General features: G+C 40.8%; 1 protein-coding gene across 4 annotated transcripts in view; it reads left to right on the top strand.

Moving 5' to 3' along the window:
* The window catches only part of LOC145998732 (anoctamin-7-like), a 454373-nt gene that overhangs the window by 24058 nt on the left and 409439 nt on the right, over positions 1 to 20876 (top strand). The window lies entirely within an intron of this gene.

A 20876-nucleotide genomic window follows, 5' to 3' on the forward strand; every position in this document is an offset into this window, starting at 1 on the left:
GAAATGCTGCGTGCCACTATGGATTCCCGGTATGATTTGTGCCGCATGCGCGATGGTGGACATGTTGAGTGCTAATGTGCTGTGACATAAACTCCCGACTCTCCTACACATGTCTGTATCGTTTACAACCAATAAATGTTCATAGTTTCTAGTTAATAGCGTTTTACTTTTCTGACATCCCAAACGGATGACTCTGTATAATGTGTGTTCAGACATAGGAATAATTGAAATTCACAGTCTCGTTTCGTCTCGTGAAAGAGGAAGCATATTTTGTTCTCGGTCTCGTCTCAAGTTTCAAAAACCTGTTTCGTACTGGATCTCAAGTAGCTAAACTGGGTGTCAGTGTAGGATCCGAGCACTTCGATGTTTCTCGGAATTTTGAGGGAGCGACCTTTCCACCCCTCGCAGGCCTTCAACCGGCAGGGTTGGGTATCGCCGTTGCGTCCAAACAATGTTTCCAGCTCGAGTAGTTTGTGACCAGAATGAAGAATGACCGCTTGTATGGCGGTAAACCGCATATATGCAAACAGTTACAAGTGGTCTCGAATCAGAGGGCAACACACGCTAAAATAAGTATAATGATGGCAGGATGCCTATGTATGTTATCATAGTAGTAGTAGTAGTAGTATTCGCACCAAATAGGTAACTATTCTACTACTGAAAGAGCCTAAAACACGGAACGTGTTAAAAATCTTCACAAACTGTGCGATTTCTTGAGTAGCACATTATTTCTCTCGATTTCTTGAAGTGCGATTTTGAGAATCCTCCTTAGCAAACGATGCCTCCGCGATGGTGAGTTCGATACCGGTGAAGGCACATAGTGATTCGGATCCCACTTTAAACCGTAGATCTAGTCCCGATTAGCATTACTGTGCATAAAGTGGACTTAAATCTTGTCTCAACTCCTTAACAAACCTTTCGAAGAATCAAGAATTTAAACAGGTAAATACATTTTTGTCATTTTGAGGAAAATTATCATTTTTGGCTATTTTTGGTTCATATGAATCTGCCTCGTCCTCCTCCGTGGCCGTCCGGTCTAAGGTGCTGTGCTTTGGGCTCCGACTGCGGGACGGCATAAGTTCGAGTCCACCTGGGTTGACTCTGGGTTCTCGGCCTCAGGCACGTATCTAGAAATATGTTTGGGGGGGGTCCGAACCAAGTGTCTCATGAATAATAATAATAATGAAATTAATTATATTAAATCTAATTAATACTAATTAAAATACAAAAATTAATATTAAATTATTACATGAATAGGTAAAAAGACTGTATAAGAATAGAGATATAACAGCGCATATTCATTACATAGCTTACCTGTAGTTAAGATCAGAATAATTTACATAAAAACAAATGCGTGGCAATGAAATTAATGTCAAATAAATGAATAATTGAATATTTATAGAATAACAAAAATGACGTTACATGTAGTTAGAGAAAGTAATTTCTATTTAATATTTTATGTATATTATTTTCAGTAGTAGTGTACATAAATCTTATTTGTAATGTCACTCAAAGCCGTATGATTCCAATATAATACTTGTCTTCTAAACGTTCAGAGGAAATTCATAACCATCGATTATGCAACAAATGTTAATATTTTCATTACTTAATTGTAGTACTTGGTAAGTCTTTCGGGTAGTCCGAACCCCTGCCCCCCACTAAATACGTCCTTCCTGTCCTTCAAAGCAGTATGATCCCAATATAACCCTTGTCTTCCAATAAGTTCAGAGAAAATTATACGACAAAGGCAAACGAATACATTTATTATTATTTAATTTTAGTACTTGATAAGTCTTTCGGGGGGGGGGTCCGAACCCCCTGAACCCCCTAAATACGTTCTTGCTCGGCCTCTATATGGGCCGGTGGCAACCAACGATCTTGAGGAAATTGGGGAGCAATTGAGTAACGTTAACCGGTCATAAAAATCTGCTATAACGACGGGGGGGATTCGACGTATTGACCCCACGTCACCCCATTACCGGTTGAATATCTCCACACCTCTGGGTAGGATTGTAGGAGGGAGACTGATAGTCGGGAGATAGGCCAAGGGCCTTACGGCCTCAAGGGCTGTCGAGCCACGGGTTGTTATTATTATTATTATTATTATTATTATGAATCTGCCTCGCTCAATAAGTTTATTTTATTGAACCAAGCGCAATACCCAACTCTTACAATCAGTCACTGGAAAGACATGCGTGTGGTTATACATATATTTAAGCATCTAAAGAATAATTATATTCTTGTGGTAAGGAGTCGTCGTCATTTAACGAACTTTATTGATTTATTCTATAAGCATGATTGAAAATATTGTGCCATGCTGAACTTAACCACTTAACAAAGGCACATTGATTGCTTAATGAGGCAATTTTCTTGTTCAATTTTTACAGTATAACAATGCTTTACACAATTTGTTCGAAGAATTTTGAGAATATTGTATGTTTTATCAAAGGGACCACAACCGATGAAATATCTGTGGATGTTTTACAGGTTTCATCGTATTTAAAATTGTAATTTTCCGGCGCAACATGTCTGTTGCCACTCAGACTGATGACGTGGACAAAGTTCCGATTCATAGGTTGCAACACTTACAGGCAGGAATGACCTTGGCAGGAAGGAGCTTTGATTGGCACTCTGTTCACAACTGACTCGACAAGCTCCGCGACCGACAAAACTCGAAGTGCTCGGATGCTACCCTGACATCAACTTTTTTTTTAGAGTGCGCGTCAAATCTCCTGCATATGGCCTTGAACGGCTGAACAGCACTAGCGAATCACAGACGTGCGGCGTTGCCTATTCCGCTCAACCACGCTGTCTCTTTTCCGTGCGAGATTTCGACATGGCACCGCTGCAGTGCGCTGCCATTGGCTATCGCCATATGCAGGAGATTTGACGCGCACTCTAGTTAGTTTATTAGTCCATTTTCATAAAAACAAGGTGAAACCAAGAGAAACAAAGGAAAACAGAAAAAATAGTTAAAGAAACAGATAGACTGAAAGAAAGGAAAACAGAGCAAATGAAAGAGCGAAAGAAAAGGGAACAGAGAAAAAGAAAATCTAAATAAAGGCAAGGAGTAAAAGAAACAATGAAAGGAACATGAAAACAAGGAAAGAGTGAATGAATATCAAAAGGAGAAAAAGAAAGAGTGAAAGAAACTGCAACAGGAAAAGAAAGTCAGAGAAAGAAACTAAACAAAAGTAGTAATGCAAGGGGAAGGAAGAAAAATAAATAGTGAATCCAAGAGAAACAGACAAAATGAAAGACTGAAACAAAGGGAAACAGAGTGAACCAAATGAAAACACAGAAAGAGTAAAACAAAGGAAAACAAAGAAAAAAGTGAAACAAAGGGAAACGGAGAAAGTGAAAGAGTGAGACAAGAGGAAACGGACAAAATGAAAGAGTGAAATAATGGAAAACGGACAAAAATAAAAAAGTGAAATAAAGGGAACCGACAAAAAGAATGAGAGAAAGAAGAGGAAACAGAAGAAAGAGTAAAACAGACGGAAACAGGAAAGGAAATAGTCAAAAAGGAAAATAGAGAAAGAAAGAATGAATACAGGCAAAGAGAGAAGTGAAAGGAAAGAAAACGTGGAGAAAAAGAAAGAGTGAAAGAATGGGAAACAGAAAATAATATTTTATTCTATTGTAGCAGTCAATCCTAACTTAACCAATCTTTTCCTGCATTTGAAGTTTTTTTTTTAATTGATTGATTTCGCTAACTTCGCTTTTCTGCCACTTTTGGCTAATCGCGAAGATGAGTAAGGGTGATGATATAATGAAATTGATGAAGGGACACACACGATGAACAGCCCGGCCCGGGATTCGAATCCAGGACTCCCCTCTGCTAACCACTCGGCGACGTTCTTTTTTTTTTTTTTTTTTAAGAAATGCTATACTAAGAGGAAGGGGAGTATAAGCCCCACCAACAACACTTGGGCACGTCACCGCACTGCATAAAACCCGTTGTAGCACACAAGACTGATAATGGTGAGAATGAAGCAACTATACACAATGCAAGGTTATTTTTCAGGAGAACGCGTAAGTTGTAGGAATATGAACGTGTTTTGCGATGAGTTATTAACAAGACTGTGTTCACCTGAGTGTCCGAACCTGGACGGCTAGTTTTAACGTTCTAGGCTGTAGGGGGAGAATTTGAAACGTACTCGTAACTTCTGCAGATAGTAAAATAGAGCAAACTCGCAGCTGAATTATCCTTTTGCATGTAGTGTTGCCGCAGACGTGAACTTAGCTTGTTAGAAGTGTTGGTATTTGAAGTATCACGTGCCTTTGTGCCGCTGGGCGATCAATACTCTGGGTGGCAATAAAAGAAAGGTCAACCCCAATGCTGTCGCGTGAAATAGTGTCCGGTTTAAATTGGGGTAATGGACTTTAAAGAGAAAACCACCTCCGGCTCAGTGAATTAGTAAAAATTCAACCCCGTTCCGCCAGAGTTTCAATTTATGTGCTTCCCCAGGCGAGTGCTTTATTGGAGGTTTTTTCGTCCCTTTTCCATTCTCAATTTGGCAATTTTTCTTGGTACACTTATTTCGGTCGCATGCAAGAATAGAATAAGGTTTGATTTCTTGAGGGTACTTGTCGCAGCAAAGCCTAGACTTAATTTAGTCAGCAGTTACAATTTTGATAACTTATTCTCACATACAAAAACCGTATGCTGTATAACCCTCCATTAGTTTTCATTGGTTCTGGGAGAATTTTCATGAAGGTCGGTCCGATCTCCGTTGGTGAGTGGATACCACAGCGCGCTACGACACCAGGCGTAGCGGGTTCGAATCACGGACTGTGCATGAGTGTTCTTTGTGAGTGTCCCTTCTTGAAATTCATCATATCACTTTTTATCTTCATCTTCATGATTACCAAAAGTGGCAGAAAAGTGAAGTAAAAAAAATCATACAAACATAAAAGGTGAACATTTTTTTGCACGGTGAATATTCGTTCTACCCCCAACCTAAACTGCATACATTGAGGAAAATATAAACAAATTTTGTCCAATTCTAGTAAAATCTATTAGTGTACGAATGTTTTGTATTTCTTTTATTACCAATTTAAGTTTGTTCTTCCATCTGGTGAGTTTCTTGTAGAATTTCTAGAAGGAGTAAAGGATGACGGTGGCCAATTTGCGAAACTAAAGTGGACAGTCAATTGTTTACTTCTCTTGCAGTCGAAAATGTTTCCCTTCGTTTGTACCTGAGTTGATATATTTGGAAATTTCCATCCTAGCTTCGTTGTCAAAAATAATTCAACAACACTAAATATTTCATCTCTGCTTTCGTTGTGTACGATAAAACACTTGGCACTGGGTAAAGGCGACGACGGTAGCACGTTTTAGGCAACGCAGGATTACACGGCAAGCAGCTGATTGCATCACCCACACTTCCTTCCCTCACTTAGGGTGGAAAATTCGACGCCAGCTTTAGAAGGTTTTTTTATCTTCCTGGTAGAACAACATTCACAACAATACACGAAAAAGTTTCGCAAACTCATTTCCTCCATTACAAACATACTATCGCATTCTAAATATCGCATCTCCATTGGACTGTGGTTATTTCAAGGCAGAAGTTCTTGAATAAGAAAACCCAAACGTTTCTAAATATGTGTGAATAAAAATCCTTTACATTTAGTCATCGGGTTAGAAATTTTCAGTGTTAAATTCATTGCTCTTGTAAAGGACATTCCAACTTTCAAAATAGTACCAATTGTACATTTGTAGTGGGAGTAATATGCAGCAACCTCTTTAGCGTTTTTAACAAACGCTGTGTCAATTTAAGTTGGGAATCAACTTCCAGCGAACTGTAGAGAGGAAATCAGGCCATATTTAAACAACTCCAAATGCTAATATTTGAATGTCATCACCGTTCCACTTTTCCTGATTTGTTCATTCCCAATCATCTTGTTTATCTACTTTCCAGGGTTCCTTTTTATCTACTAATTACATTCTCGTCTCATGTTTTAGAATTAGAGAAGACGTAACAAAGGTGGTGCAAAATATGAAAAGGAAACCCAATCCTATTCTATCTAGTCATACAACCGGCAATATAACGGTATAAAAGGTTACATTCAGTTTAAGGATATTAATTCTTACAGAGCAAATGGCAGAGTAAAAGGCAAATGCGAGTTGAGTTTTCTGCAGCTTATCTACACTAACTTTTTACACTACGACGCCAGGGGTCCCGGATTCGAATCCCTTTCACCAATTTAATCATATCGTCACTAACTAAATAACTAACTAGCTCTCCAGCCTTCTTAAACCCGAAGGTGGACGGCTGCAGCAACACAAGACGTCCACCTGCCCCTCTCCTGGGCAAGATCAATCCTATCTTTTCCATCTTTGCCGATTGCCGATTTCCTTTAGGTCCATCTCAACGTTATCCCTCCATCTTCGTCTTGGACTTCCTACAGGTCTCTTACCATCACGTTACTTAACAAGAATCCTGTAAACTCCTCTTTCCTCTTATACGCGATGATAAAAGTTTTTGAAGAGAAAAGTAAGACACATTTCCTGATTAAGCCTGCTTATTATTTCTTCTTTATCATTTTCATTTGTTAGTATTACTCCTAAGTACTTGAGTTAGGAAACTGATTCAAACGAGTTGTTTTCAATAATTAGATTTTGATTATTACCTAACACTTGGTTTCGGTCTATATTTAGTTTTCTCTTTGCTAACTTGTAACACTATCTCTTTTGCTGCATTTAAAAATATTTTAGCATTATTCTTAATTGTATTTATACCATCCCCCAGTAAGTCTACATCATCTGCATATGCTAACAACTGAGTCAGACCATTTAATTTTAGCAGGGTTCTATTGGGTTCCGCTGCAGGGCCGGAACCTATTTTCTCGCACAATTTAAATTCGGTACCAGTTGCGTATTGTTTCATTGAAAAAAGGTTCCTGGACCATATTTAAATTGATCTGGAAAGAAAGTTCCTGGGCCGAATTGAAATACTATAAACATACAAAGGTTCTTTACGGTCTAGAACCCAATTAAACTTGCTGATTTTCTCTTTTGGTCGGGAATGGAATTTATTTACAATTCCTGGACCTTTAACTACACCGGGATTGTTAAAGATCCAGTTGTTTTTGGCCCTGACAACATATTATTATACATTCTAATGGGTTCCATTAGGTTCTGTAAGAAGACCGAATCCCTTTTTTATCGCACAATTTAAATTCGGTGCAAGCTGCGTATTGTTTCATTTCAATGCGGTACTTTGAGCCTCTTTAAACTGATCCGGAAAAAAATGTTCCTGGACCGTATTTAAATTCATACGGGAAAAAAGGTTCCTGGGCCGTATTTAAATTGAGCCGGAAAAAAGGTTCCTGGACTGAATTGAAATACTTTACAGATAAAAAGGTTCTTTACGGTCCAGAACTCATTTCCGCTTGCGGATTTTCTCTCCTGGACCAGAATTGAATTTATTTAAAATTCCTGTACCTTTAACAACCCTGAATTTTAGTCCGTAATTAGTTTCTTTTATCTTCCTAACGGCATATTCTAAGGTAAAGTCCCGGGTTCGATACCCGTGGAGGCACACAATGGCTCGGATCCCACTTTAAACTGTAGGTTCAGTCCCGATTAGCCTTTCTGTGCATAAAGTTGAATTAAACCAACAATTCAATCAAAAAACCCACTTTAAACTATAGGTCCAGTCTTGATTAGCCTTACTGTGCATAAAGTGGACTTAAAACACCAACTCAACTCAACTCAATACAACTCTAAGGCAAAGTTAAATAGCAATGTATGTAGATAATGTATCTCCCTGTCTTAACTTATCATGAATTATGAATTTGTCAGACATATTAACACCCACATGAATTTTACTCTTTAAATTTTGCATAACTTCCAGGATACTTGGACTGCGCAACATTTTTGCGAACCTTGCTAACCAATCGAAACGCCGGAAAAGCATCGCCCGGTATCGGTAAATAAAACACAACCGATACTTTTCGATACCGATAACATCAGTATCGGGTCAGCCCTAGAGTTAAACCAACCAAAGCTTTGTTAGCATTTCCGACAAGGCTATTAACACCCCCGAATAATTTTTACTTTTTACACCCCCTCAAAATCGATGACAAAAACCTGGCAGATCGCCTATACCCCGAAGAGGGGAATTGCATAATGGAAAATTTCTTGAAGATTTCGGCTTTTCTCTCTTGGCTTCCTTCCACTCTTTGGCCGTAATGCCGTAACGCAGATCGATTGTGGCCGGCCTGGAAGCGAGTTGGGCAAACAAGCCAACCAAAACTAATTGCCTGGGCGTCTTATGGATTCCACGTTGGCGGCAAGTAATGAAATAAGGAAAGCCTTCCATTTTTCTCACATTCGCCGACCGGTTTCCTGTCAGAGGTAACGACGTCTCTTCCACACGTTGATGTCCGCCCACCGTTGCCAGTCCATGAGCGTTTAGGGACCGTTCAAGGTGGACGAAATCACCACTTATTTTTTATTTCACGGTCCTCGGAACCTTCAATGTTTATTGTTTGGGGAGCTTTCCATTGCGTAACAAAGTACCTCATTAGTCAACACAGGGAGTTGATGATTAATTTTGGAAATAAAAAAAATCAACAGCTCACATTAATCCAGTTGTTGTGCTTGACATTTGAAACAAAAATCAGAAACCTAGTAGAATTTGTTCCGCCTGAATATCTCTCCCCCAAATGGCATGTCCAAGGAGTGGGGTTGGTGGGTGTTGCACCTCCCCTGGCTCAGCATTTCAAAACCACAACTTTAAATGCTGGAAAATGTCAAAATTAGGGATGGCTACTTAAAAGTAAGACGGGCTACTTAGCCTGGATTCGAACCTAGAACTCATGACATCGTAGCGCACTGTGATAGACACTCCACCACGGACAGGAAAAGGAACAGTTGCAAACAGCTTGATGCCACCACACGCAAAATACCGTTGGAGGCATTGGAACGATTATTCGAAATTAAAATCAGTCTAGCAAAACTGACTCTTTGTTTCGATGTAATAATATAAATAAACAGAAGAAATATTATATACTACAAGCATAAGGGTAATTGCAAAAATGAGCCTAGATGTCCCGACTATAACAGTTCATAAAAACACAATTATCTTTTCATAAATACAGACAGCATGATAAGTGTAATCAAGTTACTAACCTAACGGTCAGTCTGAAATGTGTTTTTACCAATTTTCTTTGGAAGTGGTAACCAATAGACACACCTTGAAAGCACTGTTACGGTAGGGACATCTAGGCTCACTTTCTGTGGAATGAGTGATCAGTAAAACACACATACGTCTTATATATATATTATTACAATTAATGATCAATGATTGTGAGCCGGCCCCTGTGACAGAGTGGTTAGCACTTCGCGCTACGACTCCAGGGTTCCCGGGTTCGAATCCTGGCCTGGGCATGGATATTTGTGGGTATCCATTCATCAATTTCATCATATCATCACTAATCCCCATCTTCGCAAATTAGCCAAAAGTGGCACAAAATGCGAAATTAAATAAAGCAAATCAAATCAAATTAAATTAAAATCAATGATTGTGAGTAACTACCAACTCCATGGCGCAACAGCCCTCTTCGGCCAGGGCCTGCTAGATCGGCTTTCTCATTTAGCGACGCCTGGTCAGCGCATCGAGTCCCATCGCCGCTGTTTCCTGGCTTTCGAGACAGGAACTCACTATCTCTTCTTTTCAAGTAGCTCCCCAATTGTTCTGCTCAAGATGCTGGGTCTATGTTGAAATTTAGGGGGCTCCCACCTTGAATCGAACCCTAGACCTCTCGCAACAAAGGCGAGAGCGCTAACCATTTGGCTAAGCAGGAGACCTGATTTTGTGTAATTTGTTTGCAAGGACATTTACAGCAGAAAGTAACTGAAAAAAGTAGTTTATAGTTAGTTAACTTTTAATCTACCAGCAACTGTAACAGAGTTACTCTTGAAAATGAGTAACTGTAACTCGTTACTTTGAAGAAGTACCTTTCCGAACATTGGCCTTCTTAACATAACACATCATCAGTTGCGGCGATTGGGTGCAAGAACACTTTTCTTGTCTTGCTAGACAAGACTGAGCATTAAGAAGTCATATTGTGGAGCGAAACGTGCCCCCACGCCCCCTATTCGCCACCACTGCACAGCATCATCACGTGAACTTACTCTAGCGATGTGCTTGCCGTGTATATGACCCATTACCTGCTTGCGCACAGTGCATTTATTTCACTATTAATTTTGTTTTCGTAGACGAATATTGATCCAACTATATAACAGCACTCAAAGGCGTGATGTGCATAAGGAGCTAGGAAAATAATAAATGCGAATTAAACAGGCCTGTTGTGTATACTAAGAGTGCGTGCAGCGTCCAGAGCACGGAAGTATAAAAAACACGCAAGATTTATTGATTGTATAACTAGTGACGTCATATTTATTTCGACCTACTATCAAAGCAATATCTTTTGGCTTGGCAGAATTGCCAACTGCCTTCAGGGCTAGAGCTCATCAAAATGGACAGGATCGGTGATAACGGATGCGTGGATAGAGTTGTGCGATATATTTATCATATGTCGATATAGTATCGATATTATCAAAAGTCAAATCGTCGTAGAAATATCGTCCTTGATATTACGATATCGTTAATATTGACATCGACATTATCGAAGTCAACATATCAATATCGATATTGAAATATCAATATCGAACTTCGATATCCAGAAGTCGATCTAGCATGGTCTCTAGGCTTCCTGCAGAATTGAGTAAAGAGCCCTATTTGAATCTATTGTAGTTTTCACTAGTTTCATCATGATCATCATCATTCTGGCTGTCTTGTACTGAGAAGTGTCTCATTAAGCCTGGCCTCTATTTGTTCTTTGGATGGAGTTAACTATTGGCGTGTGGTTGTTGGTTGACTTGTTCTTCTGTTCCTCCTGCAACTGTCACTTGGTGGATGCATCTAGTTTATGGCTTTGTTATTGCTTCCATTAGAACCTTTATATTGTGGTCCTTAGAAGGGCCGACTTTAGTGATTGTTTGTGGCACTAAGAAGGGCCGTCTTGTTTTGTAGTGTCATCCCTGTGATGTTAGATTGGATGACTTTAGAAGTCCCCTGCTGTAACGATATCTAGGCAGACTTCTATCAGGAGTGTAGCTTTTTCAACTTTATTTTGTAGTTGTGACATCTTGTTTCTGGCATTCTTTATTCTCTGGAGGATGTTGCCTCTGCGAAGTTTCTGAAGTAACCACTGGAGTGTTTCTTCATCTTCATCTCTATTTTGATGTTTTGATTCTTGGTATTCGAATCTTCTCTATTTTCGTGTTACTGCTGTAGCATATGTGGTGTTTCCTCTGTTCTTTTGTTCAGTCTGCGGTGGTTCTTCTCTGCGTTATATTTTGAAGAGATTCAGCTGTTGTTGACTTTTTAGTGGCTGTTTGAAATATTTTGCAGCCTCTAAAGTTGGCCGGATGTTCGGCCCTACAGTTGCAGCATTTTGCAGTCAAACTACGGTCCTTCTTCTCACATTCTCTGGACAGGTTATTCTGTGCACATTTGATACATCTCGGCGCAGCTTGGCAATTTCTCTGCGTGTGTCCGACCCTCTGGCACCTATGGCATTGAGGTGTGCCTGGGGATCCATATGGCGCCACCTAAATTCTGTATCTGTTTGGTGTATGGCCCTAGCGTTCGCTGTTCGTCTGATGACGACCAAAAATACAGGCATTGGCTCCTTGGCATGGGTGTTTTTATCTCTGTTTGTCATCTGGCAGGCGTCAAGGACGTCGAAAGTCTCTGCAAGCTCTGTTTTGATGTTTTGCACAGATGTATCTATTGGCAATTTTCGAATTACAATCTTGATCGGTCTGTCTCTTCTTGGAGTCTATGTGGCATACTCCATGTCACTCAGCTTGCAGTATTCTATGACTTGGTCAAAAGCATTTCCTGTCTTGAGCTGTACCCTTACGCCGTCTCGGGTTGTCTTCGCCACAGGTTCCTCCTGCGCAACCTGGGCGATGGCTGTGGCGAGTGCATATCTATTCTTGATATGAAATTTAAGCATAGGGGTGGAGGTCGTTTTTCCGTTGTCTCTGAAGGTCTTTTAGTGTTGCCTGGCTGAGTGATGTTCAATGGTTGAAATATGTTATTCGTTTCAACCATAGTAGGTGCTGATGTGGCGAGACTTCTGACTCGTGCTGTCTTCTTTGAGAAGATGAAGGCTTCTTCTTCCATTTTTTCTTCTATTAAGGTGTCTGCATGATCCCTCTTTTTGATTGGACAATCTCTGTTGTGTGAGTATTCGGTCTGCTTGTTGTCCTCTGCACTGGATTTTTCGCCCTGTACATTGTCGTCTGTTGTGTCCACAGGGGAGGCCTGTGGTACGTACATCTTGGTCTTTGCTGCGAACAGTCGTCTTGGGGGAGACGAGGGGTACATCTTCTTCTTCATTAGCTATTCTAGCGAAGTACTGCACCAGACTATGAAGTGTCTCAACGTGACTTTGGCTGTCAGTCTTAGGTTGCTCCTTGCTGGGTCTCACCCTGTCTGAAGTTCTAACGCTCTTCCTACTTTCGCTGGTACTAGGCTGCTGTTTCAGGAACTGTCTTCTATCATTTACCGTTTTCGGCATTCTGGATGTATTCTTGGTCGCCAGAATAGACATAGAGGTCTTCCAACTCTGGCTTCCCAACGATGAATACTGGTTTCATGTAAGATACTTGATTTTGCACATGAAAAATCTAACTTAAATGTAACGACCAGAGAGAAGTGACAAATAATAATAATAATAATGTAACATTTTACATACATTGTTATGAAACTTTACAAATAGTAAAGAATAAGCATAACATAAGAGGGTAAAAGTAATGATAAACGTGATGGGATATGTTACAAGATTCGAACCCGGCATCTCTGCTTTCAGAGCGCACTCTATTGACCGATTGATCATAAGCGCCGAACCTAAACTTGAATACATCTTCAATGTAATATTTGAATTTGTATATAATTTTTACTCCAATATTTAAACTTGCTATTATTTTATAATCCTTTGTTTTGATCACATAAGATACATTTTTGATTGAAGATGTGACCCACGCAAATTTTTGGAAGCCATCCATTTGTCCGCTCACACAAAAAAGTGTGGCACCGCCAATGAAAACAAACGACCACGCAATGCTTATTTGTTCTTGCTGGTCTTTTAGGACTATTTCTTTGTCAGCAAACTTTATTGTTACTATTGTTAACTTTTTTATTAGCTTGCAATGTTAATTGGACATTATATGTTGTCTAGTGCTCAAGGCAGATTTTTCATCGAAACGACACGTGTCGCTTGAGGATTTCACCAATCAAACTCACGCTTGTGCGGCCTGTTATGTCGTTACGATGTGAAACGTTGCTATTGATTGGCTCGTTTTCAAGTCACGTGTCGCTTATTCCAACACGTCGTTTCGAGGGAACACATCTTCTCTTGTCGTTGAATGAACATGTTTCTTTTTGACGGTGATGGGGAATCGAATTTGCAATAGATTTGTGATTTTACTGCAAATACTGTGCTCTAACGAACAACCACACGACGCCAAAAAGTTTTCTTTTGCACTCGAGAAACTAATTATAACTTACTGTTCACTAAGGATTTCTTCGGCCAAATTGGTCCAGCTGTTTTGTGTACTGTACGCACACTAACGTTGAGTGAAAAAGCTGGCAGTATACCTTGAGCGAATGTGATACAGAACCTGACGTTATATCATCTAGGAATTTATTGATGTTTCATTATCATATTCCTTGTGTCACTATTTTTAGCATATTGTGGATAATTCCAATTATCGTTCTAATCAATTTCTCTTATCTTTTCTAGGTAAGTGATTGGAGAGGCCATTGCATGCTGTAGATATAGGATATGTAAGTTGAATATTGTAGTTTTAGCTCTGAGATTTCGTTCTAAGCCCAGCGACAGGTTAAGTTCGCAGAAACCTTTCGCATATATAGACCCAAACGTGCACGCAGAATATAGTTCCGCTATAGTAGTGCTGATTTTCTCACTGTCTGTGATATGAACAGCTCGGCGGTTAAGGCGAGACAGGCATGGGAATGCTTAGTGGCATTCTCGAGTGGATTAATACATAAAACATGCTGCAAACTTAACGTGTCGTGGGGCTTAGTGTACTCCATGGCTGGCTTTTCTTTGTCATTCTCTCTCTCTCTCTCTCTCTCTCTCACACACACACACACACACACACACACACATATATACTTTTTCCTTCTCTCTTGCCGGCTCGATGAGGTCCACCTTCGATTTCGTCACCAAAGTTCCAGGGTTCGAGTCCCGGCCAGTGCATGGGTGTTCTTAATCAATTTCGTCTAATCATCACTCATCCTCATTGTCGCGATCAACCAAAAGTAACAGAGAAATCGACGCTAAATAGCGAATACAAACAAGGGATTTTAGTATGTTGCATATGAAAGGGTTTATTTTTACTTTATGGTAAATTCCTTTGAAATTTTAACGCAATATCTCATACACAAGGTTACAAGTGATTAGAACAAAGGTTCGGCCATGACTGTGGAACGGAATCAATTATTTAAGGGGCTTCTTACGGCGTGGTCCACGGGGCCCTAATCACCCCCAATGAGAAGAGAGGTAGAAATGTATCGCATAGAGTACCTCCCCGCAGGAGGATTGAATGTTTACCTCCCTCTGGAATAACCACGGCAATTGCTTGCATTCTTGGTAACAAATTGCAGGGAAGATTTTAAGAGAGACGCAAGCGCTTTTTAGGAATTTATAATTAATACTGTAAAATTAAACACACCTAAATTTTATTTTAATTACAATTTTCTATCTTCTTTTGTATTTTTAAGTTTCATTTGTGAAAGAGCAAGAAACTACGTAGTAAAATCTCTGAGTTGGCAACTCTCAGAATTTCTAAGAACGGGCGTTGCAGATCTGTGGGGCGTTCTATGAATGCCATAACGCCAGCAATTCTTCCGTGATGATAATTTAAAGGTGGAATGAAGACTCCCAGCGGAATTACAATATAATGACTTCCATATGCTAGGTGACTGCAGCGCCACCGGAAATGAACGTGCGTGGAAGAAGCACATTTAATATTCTCGTTAACAAACCCTTACATTACAACGTCAAGTTCCGTTCATCTGGATGCATGCTATATTAACATGATGTACGAAAAACATTACGAAAACTTTATTAATGTATAGATAACTGAGTTGACGTTTGCATTAGTGCACATTGAAGTTTCATCGATAATGTATTCTCTGAAAGATTTTACAATCCCCGTGAACCAGTGTTATTTGTCTGTTTCTAATTTGACTGAAATCATGATACTGAACAGTGTTCAAACCTGGGACATCTTGCTTCACAGCACGTAACGCTGACCACTTCTCCACGGAGGCCGAGGTGTTGAAAACACTCACATATCAGCCTGTGTTCCACACAGTGCAACCTAGCAAGAGTCGAACGATATTATGGCGTATTGACCTGCAGTCGAATCCAGTGTGTTGATCGAGGGGGGGGGGGGGGTGGTCTGAAATCTAGAATCGAATATGCACATCCAGAAATTATCATGCTGATCTCGAAACCAGAATGCGGCATGCTATCGTCGAAACCAAAATGTAATATGTAGTTCTCGAAACCAGAATTTGGTATGAAGGTCTCAAAACCAGGTCATGATATTCGGGTGATATTTCTAGGCTGTTTGGGAAAAGGCACATAAGTCACACTCTGATTTTCTGTTGCTTTCATCTAAGTTGCACTGAACCATTTAAAGAAGATATAATTTTATATTGAGCATGTGTAAAGATTCTTAACACTCATGATCCAACATGTACAGTATATCATGTCTGCAATGTTTGCTATTAAAGGAACAAACATAGAAAAACTGTCTGCTGTAAAATTCATTTTTTGACTTAAGGGCATGCGAAACAGTTTCGCCCAGGCTCTTCCCTCCGATTCAGTGTTGCCAACTTAGCTCTTTTGGAGCCAGATCTGGCTGTTTCGTGCACTCGTTAGGCTGTGTACTCAGGCGTCCGTCCTCATGCCCCAATAGGATGTCATCACTGGCTCCGGCTCACTTTAGACCAACTTTTTCCATGAGTATATGAAATTTTGCACGCGACGTGATATTGTTATATTGGCTGCGTCGCCCCACCTCCTCTTACCTACTTTTTCTTATAGCGCCGTGGAGATGACATAATATTGTACCTGATGGCGCAGTGATAGCGTCGTCGCCTTGCAATCAAGGGGTCCTGGTTCGATACCCGGTGGAGGCACATAGTGGTTCGGATCCCACTTTAACCTGTAGGTCCAGTCCCGATTAGCCTTACTGTGCATAAAGTGAACTTAAAACAACAAATCGATCAAACCAATCAGACATAATATTGTTATCCGGGAATCCTTTATTTTCGATTTAATACGACCATCGGTGGATTATTGATGTGGATGATGCCGCCGGAAAACTAAGAATTGCAACGTCCTGCTCGAGAAAAGTGCCTACTACACCTACACGAGCACGTCAGCTGGATGCAAGTCTACTAACTTGGCCACGACCAATCAGTAGCACCATACGCTCTGCAAAGTTTTACCCATTATGCTAACCTTTTCTCCAGCGGTGGTATGAGACTCTATTTCACTCAGGGATCGGGAATAAGTACACTGTCCAACGTTAGAGAAAGTTTAATGAATGTAGCTGGATACACTTTATGCAACTATAAACGTTGTAAGTTTAGCACGCGCCCGTGTAGGATATTACACTCACTTGGCCAATATATTGCCACACAATGGGGGGAGAATGGCTTCTGCAAACTGCCGTAAACTGGGAACAGATACACTGCTGCGCTGTCCTCTGGGGTCGTATCCTTAGCTCCAACAAACGTCAGGAAGTGCAATCCTTTGCTAGCGCCGACTTCTATAGCTGCAGGCTTTTACAGGGAACTGTTGGCTTTCGGGGAACAAAGGGGCATCTATTAGGGTCACCCTCACGATAACCGTAGTATCTCACTGACCTGTAATTTTTCCTTCTGGGCGGTTGCCTAGAAACTCCACGCCACACTACCCAGGCGGGGTGCCGCAGGTTGATAGGGGGAGGAAGCCTCTCGCAACAAGCGGAGCGGGTCATCTCACTCTAAAGTGGAGTTTTTCTCTCTCGCCAATAAGCGGAGTGGGTTCTCTTGCCAAAGGCAGAGGTCAACCTCTCTCGCTGGAAGGCGGAGTGCGGCTTTTCTCGGGTGCTTGGCCTCTCGCAAGAGCGGAGTGCTCCTTTCTTCCGGGTCAGTTGGTAAGACAGATCTTATCGTGAGCCGACCTGAAAGCCAACTGAAGAAAATCTGCTCCGCGGCTGGTTATATAGCCTCGGTTCAGGTAGCGCCTCTAGCGCCGTTCACGCGAACTACGTGGAACCGTGCTAGAGCAGGCAAGGCCATCTCTACGGCAGACGATTGAACTACGTGCTCAAGGCACAAACGATAAATACATATTATAATATTAAACGTGTGCTAAACGTTAATAAGAAATATTACATATTCTTTGCGACCACGCAGGGCCTTATTAAGAGAATAATAATAATCACTACTGATAAACACAATTATCAAAGCAGGTATTAACACATGGAACATTGAACAAGTAAATAAAATAACTTTGAACCTAATAACAATGGTTACATATACACCGAGTAAATAAACATTAGCGTTACTAATGAGAATGATCTCTCAGGATCATTACAGAATAAATTGTCATTACTTTAAAGTTAACGGTAATAGCAGCGCTCCCACCCCTTTGACATTTAAAATTACCCTACGAGGCATTTTATCCAACCTTCGTAAAACTAGCTTCTTGAAAGTAAGTTTTAACTTCATATAAGCTGAAATTTAGCTCTTTTATTCACAACAGGTTTGGCAACACTGCCAGGATGGCCATAGGAGGCACTTATGGGAGTATTATTTGATTTATTCTCTTGGGAATATGAAGCTTTCGATGGCATAGAAAAAGGTATCAATGGAACACGACAGATTGATGATGATTTTGACCAGCGGAAAAGTTAAAACTTCCATTGGATTAGCTCCAACTTGAAGTTGTTGAGTTTCATTTCTCCATAAGAAATACATGGGATTCTGTAAATACTCACTCATCATATTTTTCAAGTATCGTGTCTAGCTTAATAATCGTCATAAAAAAACGCTTCCACTTGCAACATTGGGGAGAAATTCATACTCTTGCATATGTCCAGTTTTTTTGTTTTTAATAGCAGTACCCATTCCGACAATATTGAACTAAATGCACACATGGTGCGTAACTGTGACTCCTCACTTTAAGTGCATTTCTCCGAACACTTTAGATTTGAGCCTCGAATCATGAATTTGATATTGGTGTCTCAGATCCTCAGTATGATGTACTGGTCTCGAATCTCGAATTTGCTATTCGAGACTTGAATTCAGAATTATATTTGAATCTCGGATCCAGAATTCCATATGTTGGTTTCGGATCCAGAATTTGATATGAGTCATGAAACTGGAATTTGATTTTGGATATCCAATTCAGAATTTGGTATTCGAGACTCGAATCCACAATATGAGTCACTCAGCAAAGGCTGACGGATGTACAGTCACCATCAATAAAGATGATACACCTAGATCCTGAAATACTGCCTTTCCTGCAGTTCGTTTTGCGTATTGCCTAACTCTACGGCGGTGGCAGAACTTGCCACTGAAAATTTGTTATTAAAATCTACCTATCGCCGTTGAGTTAGGCAACACACATAACGCTTGCAGGGAAACTAGTACTTCATTTTTATTGCCGTTGACTGTACATTGGTGAATATTCCCACGGGCTGCCACTAATAACTATTTCCCCCACAGTCAAGAATGGAAGCAACATGGAATGGAAGTTAATGTATAATGTCCTCCGCTGAAATGAATCCGTACTGGAGGGGCGGGGACCGACGTCGTACAGCTTTATCGCCATAAACTCGGTTGGTGGGTGAAATATTAACTTCTGCACATGCATGGCAGCTATCCGTGATCGATTCCAAAATGAATTAATAATGTGTTTGAGATCGAAGCACCTTTTATGGTTCTGGCGCTCGCGAGGAATAACCCAGGGTTAACTTTAACGGCGAGTTACAAGGTAACGGAAAAATGTAAAGCGCGCTGTATCGATTTCGGCTTGCGATAACGCCTAGGCGAGGTGTTTGAATGCCCGTCTCTTCACAGGCTCTTGTGGACGAGATTGGAGAGAGAAGTTGCGGACTCTGGAATTTTCCTGTCGGGGCGTGAAGGGGTTTCCGAAGACACTCACTCTCGCTAGTATACCCTTGTAACTGGTTATTGCAGGCCAACGAGTCTCCACCTACGGTCACTATAATCCTCCGTAGGGCTGTGTGTTGTCTTGTGTTTTACCCATATACTTACGTACTGAGTACCCCTTTACAGCCTTAGCTTAACTGGTTAAGGATATTTTAGTCCTCAGAGATAGTAACCTCTTTTGTTACTAACCCCCCCCTCTTCCCTCATCTTCCCAGCACTAACCTTTCCTGAAGTATCCTGGGAACCTTATGCCCTCCTGATGTTTCCAGGAAAACCATCTCCCGTACTGACGTCCTTCCCAGTACGACCACTTCCTGCTGGCACCTCAGCAAGGGGGTGTGGATTTGGGATCCCACACTTTCTTGATCACGGTCCAAGGTGGAGGTGATGTGATCAGCACCACGCCCCTGGTCGCCTTTATGTACGCACCCACTTTATACGACGCTGGGTAGGCGCCGGAGCCGCTTGAACAGGTGGAAAAAAATCCCGGTTCTCCGCCGCCGGGGATCGAACCCGGGTCTCTCGCATGGTAGTCAGATGCCCTAACGAATGAGCTACCGCGGCTCTTCTGATAAATACATATAAATTCCAATTTATGGCTCTACTAGCACAAAATCTTAACTGTAAGCCAAGCTTGTTTCTGGTACGTACAATTGAAAGCATCAATAAATAAGGTGGAAAAGAAAAAAATTGGGAAACGAAATTCCGCGGATCTGACGCCCTGGTTTATTTTAAAGGCACCAGGGCATTTAGTGCCTACTCCTGAATTTATGCGGATGGAAATTGGGCGTCTTCAGCTGTTCTCCCCTTTTTCTTCGCATCAGTTCTCAGAGATAGTATAGTTTTAGTTCTTGTTAAGTAATGAATTAGTTTTGAAATTTGAGTAACTAGTATTGTCTTATTCAGTTTTGTTTTGGTTAAGGGGCTTATGGGCGTATTGCGTGTATAAAAATAGCCCATGTGCTGATGTGTTCATAATATCTTATTTTTATATATATAAAAATAAATGTATGTGTGGGTGTGTATATATGTTTGTTCCGGTATAACTTTCGAACTTCTGAAGCAATTTCAACCAAACTTGATACACGTATCACTTGCAATCTAGAAAGAATATTTTTGGTGTAAGGCACCCCTGGCACCCCTAGGGGTGGAGTGGGAAGGGGTGACATGTAAAAATAATAGAGAACCACCGATATTAAATTCCGTGACACTATGCAATCCAGCACAACGATAGTGTTTCTCGGGTTGTCTAACATTCAGGCTGTGTTTCGAAAACGATATATTAGTGTGGAATCCATAGTTTTCGTGACACTGCCAATGCGGTTCAGCATCAAGTTCATCACCTATCGGCATAGGGTGGGGGTGAGAGGGGGTGAAAAATAAAATGCCGCAAATGACTTGGATTAGTGTCGAATCCATAGTTTTCGGATTCGCTAAGCTAATTGGTGACATTCACGATTACATTTAAAATTAGTTATATTTTACACTATAGTTAGAATTCATTATTTCCCTGCCTAATACAGTATTGGGATAAATAAATACCCGGGCAACGCCGGGTAATCAGCTATTATAATACAGTGCGTCCAT

The sequence above is a fragment of the Lepisma saccharinum genome, chromosome 14 (assembly GCF_977018435.1).
Source record: "Lepisma saccharinum chromosome 14, izLepSacc3.1, whole genome shotgun sequence".
In the NCBI taxonomy this organism is placed as follows: domain Eukaryota; kingdom Metazoa; phylum Arthropoda; class Insecta; order Zygentoma; family Lepismatidae; genus Lepisma; species Lepisma saccharinum.